General features: G+C 34.9%; 1 long non-coding RNA gene across 1 annotated transcript; it reads left to right on the top strand.

Annotated features, from left to right (window-relative positions):
* The first annotated feature begins 8,991 nt into the window (after positions 1-8,991).
* On the top strand, positions 8,992-12,622 carry LOC137036465 (uncharacterized). The gene is made up of 5 exons (XR_010897203.1): positions 8,992-9,077; positions 9,751-9,817; positions 10,393-10,473; positions 10,618-10,705; positions 12,401-12,622. It is a non-coding gene; the product is annotated as an uncharacterized lncRNA (long non-coding RNA).
* Positions 12,623-14,404: the final 1,782 nt, after the last annotated feature.

The raw sequence follows: 14,404 nt of genomic DNA, 5'->3' as shown, positions 1-14,404 counted from the left end.
CTCACGCTCGTCCATATAGTGGAAAGCAATCAGAATCAAGCTTTTTTTTTTAAAAAATAACTCCTGACCTTGGCCATTGGTCTTCTGTGCACATCTACACGACTTGCTCGTTCGTGTGACTCTGTTAGCACCGCAGTTCATTCCGTCTTGCCCAGAAAAAGCATACAAGTTGTGAGAAATCCAGATGAATAAAAATACACAACATGAAATCCCAAAAAAGTATCCGTGATCTTTCTTCACTGAGTTAAATATCTCTTGACCAGAACTCTGTTTGTCTGGTGACAGTAAGAATGAGAGTTGACAGATGTGAACGCGATAACTTTTTTGTTATGACGAACACAACGGATATATTCACCGCAGAAAAGAAGGTATATGAGTTGTATTTCATGTTGCTTTTTTGTTAATTTTGATTTCTCATAACTTGTGCTTTTTTTCTGGGCGAGACGGTGTGCACATGCACAGAAGACCGACGGCCAAGGTCACAAGTTAAATTTCATATTGTATACCCGCAGAACACTTGGAAAATACGATATGTGTCGCAAGGGATCATTCTGTGATACTTTTGCATCTTTTTTAAAAAGCTTGATGCTGGTCGCTCTTCACTGCCATTATAAGGACAAATGCAAGAGGGAACATTTGTTTTTTTGTTTTTTTAAATCTTATTTTATGGCCCATAAAAGAAAGAAGGGCATATGGCATTAGAAAAACACAAGGGTGAGTAATTTATGAGTTAATTTTGATTTGAGGGTGAACTATCCCTTTAACATTGACAGTACATTTAAAATTTTATTCTAGCTTTACATATCACCAACATATTAAGAAATTACTGTGTTTAAAAATATAATATTCTGTCTGCCAAAGTCAAATCAATCCTCAAAGGAACAACTTTAAGCAGCAAGACATGTAAAAACTAGATTTTTTGTGAAAATACTGTCCTTTAGAGAACTATACTCGTGCTTTAATTAATCTGAAAAAAGTGTCACAAAATTATATTGAAGTGAGTTACATTTTTGACAAAATGTCAAACTGCAAGTCAATGTAGCGACCACAGCGGTCAAACAGAGGAAATATTGAAAAATTATGTGTATGTGTGCATTTGGCTGAGAAACTCTTGGCACCCTGAACAAACTTCACACATTTCCTCTTGTACAATGTGTGTGTGAGTGAAAGATTGCGCTGTTTTAACGTTCAAAGAACAACAAACAAGAGGAAATGTTTTACTACACCTCTGTATAACCATGCTGACATGAAAAACACTGCTGCCCATCCGTTCAGTGTGTGTATGTGTGAAAGTCAACGCGGTCCTGAAGAGCTCTTCTAAAAGAACCATTAAAATGCTTGTTTCACATTATTTTTTTTGTTTGAAAATGAACAGTAATCATATAATCTAAAATTTAAGGTGTGTTTTAAATGTCTTTCTATCAGAAATATCCTCAAAGTAAAAAGTGAGCTGCTGACCTTAAAGAAATTCAAATCCGTAAATATATTAACAGCACCGTGCACTGACCTTGCTGGTTAGCCAAGTAACGTCATTTGTCTCAAAGCAGCTAAAGGGGAAAGTGTGTGAGAGTGTGTGAGTGTGTGTTCGCCCAGAAACAAGTCACACATAACTCACTCATCTTGTTTATATAAAATTTTGGGTGTTACCTCAGGAACATAAGCCTTGAATTTCCATGTATCACTTTCCTAAGACACACTCCATATCCTTAATTTATTTAATTTTACCTCTCACTTAAATAAAGGAATGACAGAAAGAAAAGCTGTAGATGGTGATTTAGGTGCTTAATGAACTCATTTACCGCATTGTTAGGCACAATAAGAGCAGGTTGTTCCACAATTGCTGCTGTTAATGCAGCTGAGGAAAGGTTTTAGAGGTTACTGGGAAATTAGGCTCTGACAGGCAGAATGATTAGACATGCTAGAGATTACCTGTCTCTCTCTCTTTCACTCTTCATCCGTGTGGTGTCAGTGTTCTGGCACATTGTTCTGTTATACTGTTGATGAACCAACACATGTTGACCTTTTTCCCCCTCAATCTCATCTGTCCTGTCTAGTTTTACCTATAATTGGAGGAGAAAGATAGAAAAGAGCATTAGTTTTCATACTAGAATCAAGATGGCTTTGTGACGTCACAGATGTAAGGGTTCTTCTTGACATTTATCTCTGTTATGCATTACTGTATGTAACAGTATGTAATTTATAAATACAACAGCTTAAATGTAAATAAAATATTGTTAAAGGTGAAAACATTTTGGAAAGATTGACGTCACAATTTAAATTATTTAAAAATATATGATGTATCATGAGTAAAGTATATGTTTCGATAGAACATAGAAGTAAATTCAGGTCAATCGGGACACTTTTTCCCATTGAGATGACTGCAACTAACCTGAATTCAATCATAGCGGATCCTAGTGCATGAATCATACCATAACTGTATTATTTATGCAAATACTATTATTAAATAAATTATATAAAAAATAGCCAATGAGAAAATGTATTATTGCAGTTCCACTGTGCATAAAGAGATGCAATATAACATTTTTTTTCCCCTCAGATTTCTAAGACTATTTAACCCTCTACCGCACGCATTATAATAAATCTATAGAAAAAAATATTTGACTCTTTTTCTTTTCTTAGAATCCAAAAAAATTTGGAAAAAAATATTATTTTAAGGTACTTTATGATATGTTGCCATATGGCAACAACGTACAATAGTGGAAAAACCTAAAAAAAAGTGTAAGTGTATATAGTTCATATTTTTCCTCAGAAATGTTGTTTGTATTGAATCAATTAGTGCTATTATAAGTTTTAGCAGTAATTATAAACAATACCTTATACTTATTTTCCAACATCTTGTGTTTTTCCATTCTCTTTTGCTGAATAATGCTTTATATTCTTTAAATTTCACCTTTTTTCTGTATGAAACTTCAAAAAGCATTTTTTTCCCCAAAGGTGAGACACATGTAGACATCACATTTGGTGCTCTTCACACTTACAATACACTTACAGCCACTTGCACCTGCCTTTTTGAGACACCATGGTAGGACAGTGGTTGGTCTGGGCCAGTATACATGGCTGTGATGGCAGATCTCTGATGTTGATTTAATCCATAATACAAATGCCATGGCAGTCCTTAACATACGACTAATCAACATTATATCACTAGCATTAATGTTTTTATTGTTATAGCTTAACAGACTGCAGCTGATCTTTGCTAGCTATCTAACCTATTATAATAATGCCATTCCATTATTGCGCAGTGTTGCCATATGGCAACACAGACATTTTCTCGATTTACCAAAAACGAATTTCATAAAAACATTTTTGAGTGGTGAATATGTCATCATACCTTACCTGAGATGATGTTAACATTTTTTTTGTGAATGTGACATGGGCAGGTCCTTGTTTGTTACTGACGTTTTAGTTTGCTTTCAGCAACTACCGACAAGAGATGGCAGTCTGTCAGAGAAGGAGGTCTCTGCGGAACAAAAAGGGGCGGTTCCAAACTTTGGGGTGTTGTCACACGGAAATAGGTGTTTTTCAACCTCTTTACCTGATTTGCTCAAATCGAGTGGGATATTTCCGCAAAAACAATAAGAGATATGTATTGTATATGAATGTAAGTGTATTGTTTAAGTTGTTTAACAGTTGTTTCTTTTGTGTGAATATGCTTGCTAGCTCGTTGTAAAAAGCTCCAAGCAATCTTCCACTCACTTCTAGCGATAACTATTATTAGCTAACATTCGCTATTCTATTTGATGTATCTGTTAGTCACTTGATTTAGTTTTGCCATTAGGTTGTGGCTACAGTCTGTGATCAATAAAATGATTATAAAGTTTAAAGTCTTCAGAATCATAATTTCAGGTTAACACTTTTTTTTTTTTTTTTTTTAATTTACACAAGGTCAGTAAGTCAGTAGTCTTAATGCATATAAAGCTTATACACGCTGAGGCAGTCATGTGTTTCTGTGGTTGATAACCTATAAAAAACAAACACTGTCTAGCCTACGTATTCTCTCTGCTTGTCTGTTGATATAGTTCAGTGGTTATGTCATTTTAATATTATATATAATATATATAATACTATATATCTTTTATGACGAAGGTAGCCTATTATGCACGTGAAATTTGGCATGCGAGAGATTAAATAAAATAGGCTGTTTATCGCGTGCCTGCTCTTCTGCGTTATTCATATTGAAGAGCATCAATTATGAAACAAGACTTGTAGCACAAGAAGGATCTAGCCTTAAGAAACTTTGTGAGGTGAAAAAGGTGAGGTGAAAAAATACCGTTGTAATTTATAGTACGTACTATAGTGTTTTTGAATCATACTTGAATTAATTTGTTGTGGTAATTCTAAAGGCTATTGCTGTGGTAATATAACAACTATAGTAATTAACAAATTACGTTACCCAATAATACTGTACTATGTTTTCTTTAAACTATATTATACTACAGTACACGCAGTTAGTACAAACTAAAGTACTACAGCCTATGCTGTAGCAATAATTAACAAGTGTTGTAAATACTATAATGTATATTTACTGGTTCAAAAACACTATTTACTATCAATTACTAAAGTATTCTTACACCCCATGTCCAACTAAATGACGCCGATTGGATAAGTTCAGACAAATGACTATTTGTCTATGTAAAATATATAGCCATTGTGACAAAATTACATCCCGTGTCATTATAATTCGTAGGCTAGTTTATGCAAAATAATAATAATAAAATAAATAAATAACTAGCACTAAAAAAAACGGAGTAGGCTAATAAAACTTGCATAAATCATATATATTTCGCCCTCTCGAGCTATAAGCTACAGGTCCTGTAAAATAGTTCATACTCTTCAAAATAAATGAATGTATTATAGTAAAATGTTTCCATATATCTAGGCAGGCACTCGGGAAAAACGCATAGTTTCCCTGTTACGGAAGTCAAGCATGCAGCAATATTTTATTTATTTTTCATTATCTCGACATAATTGTTTCTCGGGATCTAAACATTAAAAAAGTAGTTGTAATCATAAGAAAACAAGAAAAAAAAAATAATGATGAATGGCCTTTCGTACTTTAAAAAAAAACGCATATCCCGGCTTCCGTACTTTTTTGGTTGGATCGTTATAAACACCTCTCTCAGTTAGAAAACACCCCAAAATTGGGAGACGCCCCTCTTTTGTTCCGCAGAGACCTATACTTGGTGGTCTTCTCTTACCAATAAAAGTAGTAGGAGATTTATGGTAGATGCCAGATTTCATTTAACACAAATGAAAAAAAAATCTATTATAGACAAAAACATCCAATAATAAAAAATTAATAAAAGTAATCGTTGTAAAAATTAGCCTAAGAAAGGTGGAACTTTTTGAACAGACTGTACAGGACTCCATCCCTCCCTATATAGTGTATACTGAATTTCCATGTTGATCCAGTCTGGTTACTCTGAGTGGTTTGGTGGTGCAAGAACATAGCCATGCTGTTAACTAAGCAAAACCTGGCTGGTGAAGCTGGTCAACCACAGTGCATTAGCAAAAAGCACTTAATATATTGTCAGTCATATAGCTGTGTTTTGTGGAGAGAGAGAAATACTGCCTGTCAATTGCATGACGCAAGTGTAATAAGTGTTCTGAATGCTCATGTGTTTTATTTACTCTTCTTGATGGCCAATAACATCAGCAACAAACATTTAGCAGCTCCAAACTGTGTCCTCTGTAACATCAGCAATTTCTGGACAAGGACACGCAACACAACAACACACAGAGGTACACACACACACACATACACACTTACATACATGAACACTAGAAGGCTGATTCTGTAGATTCCAGACATTCACTCTGTACACGCTGTTTTCTCATTAAAGCCATGTTTTTACTACTCTCATAAAGCGTCTTAGAGGTGACCTTGGGAAGAACCGTTAAGAAATGATGTAATATTAGTTCCAATAAAAAGGTGTGGAGAATACATTCATAAAGACTCCCAACACATATTAATAGCAAAATTTGCCATTAAAACAACGGGTAGATTTTTACAAAGTGTGCTTTGTCCTCTGAGGGCTACGGCAATCTATTAAAGAACAAATGTTCACATGTTAAAGTAGACAGACATGACCTTGACAAATGGAAAGAGAGAGTGTGGATTTTAACATCACACTATACGCAGATGCAAGAGTCCTTTGATACCAGAGTAAATACATAATGAAATTTGTAAGCAATGAGTTTGACATCAAGCCATATTGTTAAATGCAAAAGAATATATACTGCAGAATGTCATTTTGCTCTTTTCCATACAACAAAAACAGATGGTGACTAGTGCACTGAAGCTCCAAAATGTGACAATGAAGCACTATAAAAGTACTATAAAATAATCCAGACTGGTATAAAGTAACTGACTGAACTGGAATTGAACTGAATAGACAGAACTGGTGTGATGGTGCAGTAATGTATGGGTTTTGCACCAGCAGGACTCAAATGAAGTGACGTGAGATGAGAGAAGTACAGCAGTGAGTTTTGCACAGAAAATGCATTTCATTCTGTTCTCATCTTCCACAGACTGATAGCTGAAAGGCAGGTATCCATCTTCACCTGTCTTTATTCAAACTCACACCTGATTTGCCCGTAGCTACCTCATATAGAAATTACTGTGTGCGCATCTATGTTCAGAATTTGTGAATTGGGTTTCTTTCATTTCATGAGTTGGAACTTGAATAGAATGAACCGATTCCACAGAAATTTAAAGAAATTCAAAACAACTAAAGACATTCTGGGAAATAGTGTTTTTCCACATTGGTCCATAAAAGGAAAGTTAATGTATTAAATACATATTATATACTGAAAACACTACAGTATGTGCAAAAGTTTGGAGCAATATTTTTTTTTTGTTTGTTTGTTTTTTTGTTTTTTTTAAAGAAAATTACTTTTATTTATCAAGGATGCATTATATTGATCAAAAGTGACAGTCAAGACATTTATAATGTTGCAAAAGATTTCTACTTTAAATATATATGCTGTTATTTTGAGCATCAAATTAGCATATTAGAATGATTTCTGAAAGATCATGTGACACTGAAGACTGGAGTTATAACTGAGTCACATCAAACAGATACATCCGTGAATCCTGAATGAATGTTTCATTGTTATTTCTTCTGTCATTAGTCCCCCCCCGTTATTCTCTTCCATATTGTTTTGCAAAATTTTTGCACATTTTATGAGCTATTAGCCTACTCATTGTAGTATAAAACATATTTGTTTTGTTTGGTATGGCACTGAAAGAATGAACCAGAATGTCAATGTTCAACAGAGAAATTAATTCTCAAATCATTCAGCTGAAATGACATGAAAAAGAAATGTAGTGCTTCAATATGTAATAGGATATTAAATCACATTAAACAAAAGGTCATAAGCCAAAAAAATAACTTGTATGAAAACAGTTACCAATTCACAGACACTGCACTGCTCTAGAAAGGAGGAAGGAAAGTATCTGTCAAAACAAGGTGCTCGCCTGAAAAATGGGAGACTTTGTTCAGCATTTCTCTTTCTGTAGAGAAAAAGCGTAGGATGTTAAGGAACTAAATCTATAGAAAATACAGAGATTTTATTAGCTCAAATTCCCTGTTTCTGTGACTGGTCACTGTAATGTTCTCAAGGGCTTCCATTGCTGGGATGTTATCACTCTCTTTCTCGTTCTTTATAGATTTATGAGATGGGTATATTGTTATGTGAGAATTATTCTTCAAGCTGGTCTATGTGCCAGAGCTCAGTTTATCTAACCCCTTCACATTTATCTCCTGTTTCCTTACCGGCCCCAACACGATGGGACGGGCCTTCCTTTCTCTCTCTCTCTCTCTGTGTGTGTGTGTGTGTGTGTGTGTGTGTGTGTGTGTGTGTGTGTGTGTGTGTGTGTGTGTGTGTGTGTGTGTGTGTGTGTGTGTGTGTGTGTGTGTGTGTGTGTGTGTGTGTGTGTGTGTGTGTGCTTTTGTTTATATTACATTGTGGGGACCAAATGTCCCCATGATGTAATATAAACCTGAGTTCACCTACATCGTGGGGACCAGCCAGCGGTCCCCACAATGTAAATGGGTTTATAAATCATATAGAATGAGTTTTTGTGAAAAAGTAAAAGTTTGCACAGTTTCCTGTGAGGGTTAGGTTTAGGGGTAGGGGCAGGGTAGGGGGATAGAATGTACAGTTTGTTCAGTGTAAAATGCATTGAAGTCTATGGAAAGTCCCCACAATTCACAAAAACAAACATGTGTGTGTGTGTGTGTGTGTGTGTGGACTCTATTACAGTCCAAACTGAAACCCAACATCTATATGTTGCTAGTCTAAGATTATTGGGCTCCTTTCATTTCATGAGTTGGAATTAGAAATGAATGGACCAATTTAACTGCAATTCAAAGAAATTCTGTAATAACATTCTTGGAAACTATAAAAAGTAATGACAAAGTAATGAAAAAGTAATGGCATTCTCTTAAACTGAAACCCAACATCTGTGTGTCTGCTAGTCTAAGATTACTGTCTTTACATGCAAACTCACATGTTAGTATACACACTCATCCATATGCACACTTTAAGTTGGTGTACTGTATAGTGAGTGCTAGGAGCAAGTTAGGAAAGTTGTCAAGATCAATTTCTGTAGGCACATACAGTATCTTAAAGTCTTGGCTAAAAAATTAACTGAATATTTCCACTGAGATTGACCAGGAAAACAGTGCAATTAACACATGCTGACCTATATGGGGCAAGTTCACTGTAAAAAGTAAAACATTGGTGTTCTTCGTTTGATATATTTTTTTCCATTCCAATAGCCTAAAATTATTAGATTGTTAAGTAAAATTACATTTTGTAATTTATATGTGTCTTTCAATCTATTTTCTTAGATCGATACAATATAAAATTATAACATAACAATGAAATTTAAATCATACATTCGATCAAACGACTTTTATTAGATTAAGCATGGTTTGCGCATGCGCACACATGAAAACTCGAGAGAAGGTTCTGGAAGAGACCTACGGCAGCAGAAGTGGCAGAAGTCGGAGGAGGCGCGAAGCGAACAGGACAGGACACTTTGTCAGGTAAGGGAGGAATTAATCAAAATTGTACGTCTGTGTTATCCTTGCCCTTTATTTCAGCACTCACACTATAATTTTTATAAGGTAACGTTAACTAGTTCAGTTTTTATAAGGTGACTTCCTTGTCACTGTTTTACTGATAGCCAGTCTACCGCGACCTTTCTAGCATAACGTTAAAGTAATGAGGAAACTCATCCAGCATTTAAATACTTGAATAGCATTAACGTCATATCATTTTAATGAACAGATACGCAGATTAGAATTTATTATAACGTTAATTTTGACATTAGCGGTATAGCGTTAACATTGCGCCATTTTACAGCTAACGATTTTCCTGGGAAATCCAAGAACTTAATATTATCTACCGATTGAACGGATATTATGAAAGGAAAAAATATTTTTTTAGTTGTATTCATGACTAAAGCTTGAGTATATTGCATTTCTTTGCCGAAAGAAATGAATCACCTCAATATGCGAGTGACGTGTAACGTTTCCCGCTCAGAATTTAGGCTTAACGTTACTGGCTCACCTCCGGGCGCTCAATGCCATTATAAACGCTGATTTTATATGTTTTATGTTTTAAATTTGCGAAGGCAGGAAATGAATGTGAGGAAAATTAATTTACACTTTGAAACTGTAAAACTAAAATGGATTAATGTTTGGATTTTAATTTTAGGAAAGCTGCTGCTTGGTAGGCCTAGTTCCTGGTGCCAGTTTTGGTTGTCCAGTCTTCGCTGACACTGGTAAGTTGTTTTTGCCATTGAGGGGAGGGGGTTGGGGTCAGTAGGTGATTCGTGCATTACATTCAATACTGATTGCACTGATTCAGGGCTGGAGCAAATGATTACATATGCTGCGTCCCAATTCGCCTACTTATACGCCCTAAAAGTATGTACTCTTTTTGTGGAGAAAAAGTATAAACTTTTGAGTGTGTAGCAAAAGAGTATGCAAGCCATGGGAGATAAGTTACTACTTTGTCATCTTTAACGGACGGATCTGTCGCGTGCATCCTGTCATCGTAAACTGCCCTGTCAATCATCTTGTCACAGTTAAAATCCTCCATTCAATCTAATTTAATTTCCTATCGTTTCGGAGAGAAATGTAGAAGCACGTTCATCTACCAGTCGTGGGTCTTTCATGCGGAGACTGTCCTGGTGTGTTTGCAATTTGAATATAATGATTCATTTAAAAGTTAATGGCTTAACGTATCTTTGCAAATGTTCAAAATGCTGCTGCAGTTGCAATATAATGTAGATAACATTGAATAAATAAATTTTTGCCAGGTAAGATACTGATAATTAATTTACTTATGTTTCAGAAAGATGACAATTTAATATTTGACTGGGAAGAATTGCAAATGTTGTGGGAGAGGTGGCCAGCACTTTTTCAAATTGAAGAGGTCAGTTTTGGTACAAAACTATGTTGATTCTTGTTCATTTGGTATTCATAACAGTAATTTGATTACAGCTTTTGTTACTAATTTAAATAATTTGGTCAATTATTAATCCCAAACTTTGTATTTTCTGCTCTTTTCATTTTTTAGATCAGTGCAGAGTTCATGAGAATCACAACGGAAAAAGGGTGGCGTGACAAAAGAAAAGAATGGCAGGATTTTACATCGTTTAGATGAGGTATGTACAATTACGACTGAGTCAGACTGAATCAAATATGTTTGATATTATCTTAACTGGTCTGTTCTATGGTCGCTATGACAGGGTTGTACATTAACTTTTTACTTGGGTAAAGCTGGTTTTATATTCGCACATTCAGACATCCGTATTCAATAGCCTTGTTAATCACACTACATTGGACATTCAGAAGTAAATATGCCATTAAAACAATACTTGCCTATTTTGATCGACTGTGAAAAATGTTGTAAGTTGACAATGGTTGGTTGTCAATATCGTGTCGCTGGTTAAAATTCGCAAACATTAATGTATTGCACATTTATTGAAAGTCTGAATTTATCAGAAGTCCGAATGTGCGAATATAAAACCAACTTTACCCAAGTTAACTTTTTTTGCGCGTAACACTGGTGCTACAAAGGTTAAAAGATTTTTAGCACCAGTAGCCTGAAAGTTGTCAGCACAGACTGATTTCTTTTGTAGCATGTTTGTCACACTGTACAGCCCTGTATGATACCAACATTAAAACCCTGACAACTCAATCGTTTGTGCTCAAAACGAACTCCGTCTAACCACAATGAGTGAAGATCTGAGCATGATGCCCCTAAAACTAACATTGTTAGCCTTTTCAGTGTGGTGTTATATGGAGGCAATCTGCATTTGGCTCAGCTGAAGTGTTATGGATGCCCTGGTTGTTTTAAAGGGATAGTTCACCCAAAAATGAAAATTTGATGTTTATCTGCTTACCCCCAGCGCATCCAAGATGTAGGTGACTTTGTTTCTTCAGTAAAACACAAATTAAGATTTTTAACTCCAAACGCTGCCGTCTGTCAGTGGTACAATGCAAGTCAGCGGGAACTTGGACTATAAAAGTAAATAAAACACGACAGACAAATCCAAACGAAACGCCACCAACGCTCGTGACGACACATTGATGTCTTAAGACACGAAACGATCGGTTTGTGTGAGAAACTGAACAGTATTTATATAATTTTTTACCTCTAATACACCACTATGTTCCAACTGTGGTCATCAATCGATTCGTGATGTCTGATCGCGCTCTGACAAAAGCAGTGATGTCTCGCCCATATACTTCAATGAGTGCTAGACATCACTTCCGTTGTCGGAGCGAGTTCAGACATCACAAATCGATTGATGAACACAGTTGGACATAGTGGTGTATTAGAGGTAAAAAAATGATATAAATACTGTTCGGTTTCTCACACAAACCGATCGTTTCGTGTCTTAATTTAATTTTGGATTTGTCTATGGAAGTTTTTTCGACTCTTATAGTCCAAGTTCGCTGACTTCCATTGTACCACTGACAGACGGCAGCGGTTGATTTAAAAATCATCATTTGTGTTCTAGTGAAGAAACAAAGACATCTACATCTTGGATGCGCTGGGGGTAAGCAGATAAACATCAAATTTTCATTTTTGGGTGAACTATCCCTTTAAAGGTTGTATCAGCGATTTCAGGCCCAAACATAAATGATCACATTCATCCTTATGATCCGCTAGCTGCCCGCCCCATAAGCAGGCCGTCAAAAAAACGCGTCTCTGTAGGCAGCCTAGGCTCTGAGATCTGCACACAAAAACAATAGACCGCAACAGTGCTATCAACCACTCAAAACCAAAATAGTGTTTAATTTTCTGAGATACTGATACACTCTTTATTCATTACTATGTATTGTCTTGCCAGGATATGCCAGGTGATGGACTGGAGCAAACAATGGCCGTCTTAATCTGTGAGACAGACAGACACCAGGGTTCTCATTGAGTCCACAGAGGTCCTCAGTAACGTGCCCTCAACCGCAGCTGCTGTAGCAATGCTGTTTGGACTAACATATGTGGTATACCTCGAGTATCCAAAAGAACTGAAATTCACTTGAGTTTTTCCTGAAAGTTTTAATGGAACTTGGCGCAAGAAAAATGACCCCCAAAATATGTCGCCTCTCCACTCTGCTGCATAGTCAATGACTGACTGACAGCCTCCATTTCAGTGCTTTGATGAACACAGGATGGCAGAAATTCTTTCACCCCAGTCTCCACTACATCGTATTAGTAGTTGTTTGTTGTTTACTGGATGTGGCAATATCTCTGATTTGTATTTGATTTAAATTTATTTCTCTGAATTATATTTGTATTTGTAAAACAATGTTTGTTTTGCCAAAAAAAGTCTAATCTTAAGAACAGTGATTTAATAAATCTTTTAAAATAATGTTTGATCTGACTCATTTAAAATATATATATTTTGAGAGAATTTAAAATTTTTAATTGTCAATTGTGAAGCAATTTATATTACTTGCAATGAATACATATTTCAGATTGAAGAAAATTAAATTTAGACCAAGTCTCTTAAAAACCTTTTTTTTTAATTTAAGCCAATTTAAAATATTGATTTACACCAAATTCAGAAAAGAGTTTGCATGAAATCAAGTCTGTTAAGAAACTTGTTTTTTTAATTTAAGCCAATTTAAAATATTGATTTACACCAAATTCAGAAAAGAGTTTGCATGAAATGCAGAAAATTAGTTTGAACTGAATGGTTTCTGAACATTAGGTCAATGTAAAATCTTTATTGTGAATGGTTACTTCAATTTTATTAAGTTAATCCAATGTTTCACTTTTTACAGTGTTGTCAAGTTGTGCCATGAAACTTTTTAATAGTTTATTTAATGGCTTTCCAGCTAAATTTAACTGGTAAATTTGAAATGATAAAATAATTACAAGTAACAGCAAAATATTAAAAAGATCAAATACAGTATATTTATAAATATTAGATTTAAAGGCTATAATGAGATAATTGTATCATTTGAATGGCTACAATCACACGGACACAAACTCAAACTAAATCTGACAACAATGAGATGTACAATCAAGAAGAAATTTAACAGATTCACTCTAAAAGTGTTAGTTCGCCCAAAAATGAAAATTATGCCATCATTTACTCATCCTCATGTCGTTCCAAACTTGTAAGACTTTTGTTCATCTTTGGAACACAAATGAAGATGTTTTTAATACAATCTGAGTGTTTTTTGTCCTTTCATTGACAATCCATGCAACTACCACTTTGATGCTTCAAAAAGTTCATAAAGAGAAAACTAATCCACATAAATTGAGCAATTTAGTCCAATTTATTTTTTTTTAAGAGATATGGTCGCTTTATACGTTAAACAGATTGATGCTTGATCAAGTAGTTGGAAATACTTACATTTTTTGAGTAATCAAATTAAAAATTTGTGCTTATGTAACAAATTACCTCTAACTCAGTGTATCTTGTTTGTTGAACTTAATTTCACTCTAAGTTGTCATAAATCAAAAAAAAAAAAAAAAATGATGCTAACTGTAGCTTTTTTTTTTTTTTGAGCCAACATAATTTTTTCAAATGTGGTAGAAAATTAAAAATCCATCTCTCATCACTCTCTCTCTCTCAGAGCCTGTAGGAGTATGTCTTGTAGAAACTTTATCAAGACATATGATTAATGAGCAATCATTAGCGTCAGTGATTTGAGCTTGTATCCTCTCAAAATGCTGCTTCACTCAGGAAATGTGTGTTTTTATGAAGATAACGCATGAAAAGATAATGATATGAAATTAATTACTTGAAACCACAGCTGGGATGTGTTTAGTGTAATTAAAAGTGCAAAACATTACATTTTTAGTGACAAAATTTTGTTAATTTTGAACATTAAAAGTGGCTTGA

Source organism: Chanodichthys erythropterus, chromosome 14, assembly GCF_024489055.1.
Source record: "Chanodichthys erythropterus isolate Z2021 chromosome 14, ASM2448905v1, whole genome shotgun sequence".
NCBI lineage: Eukaryota > Metazoa > Chordata > Actinopteri > Cypriniformes > Xenocyprididae > Chanodichthys > Chanodichthys erythropterus.
Note: the sequence above shows the minus strand (reverse complement) of the source record. Positions and strands in the feature narration are given on the sequence as shown.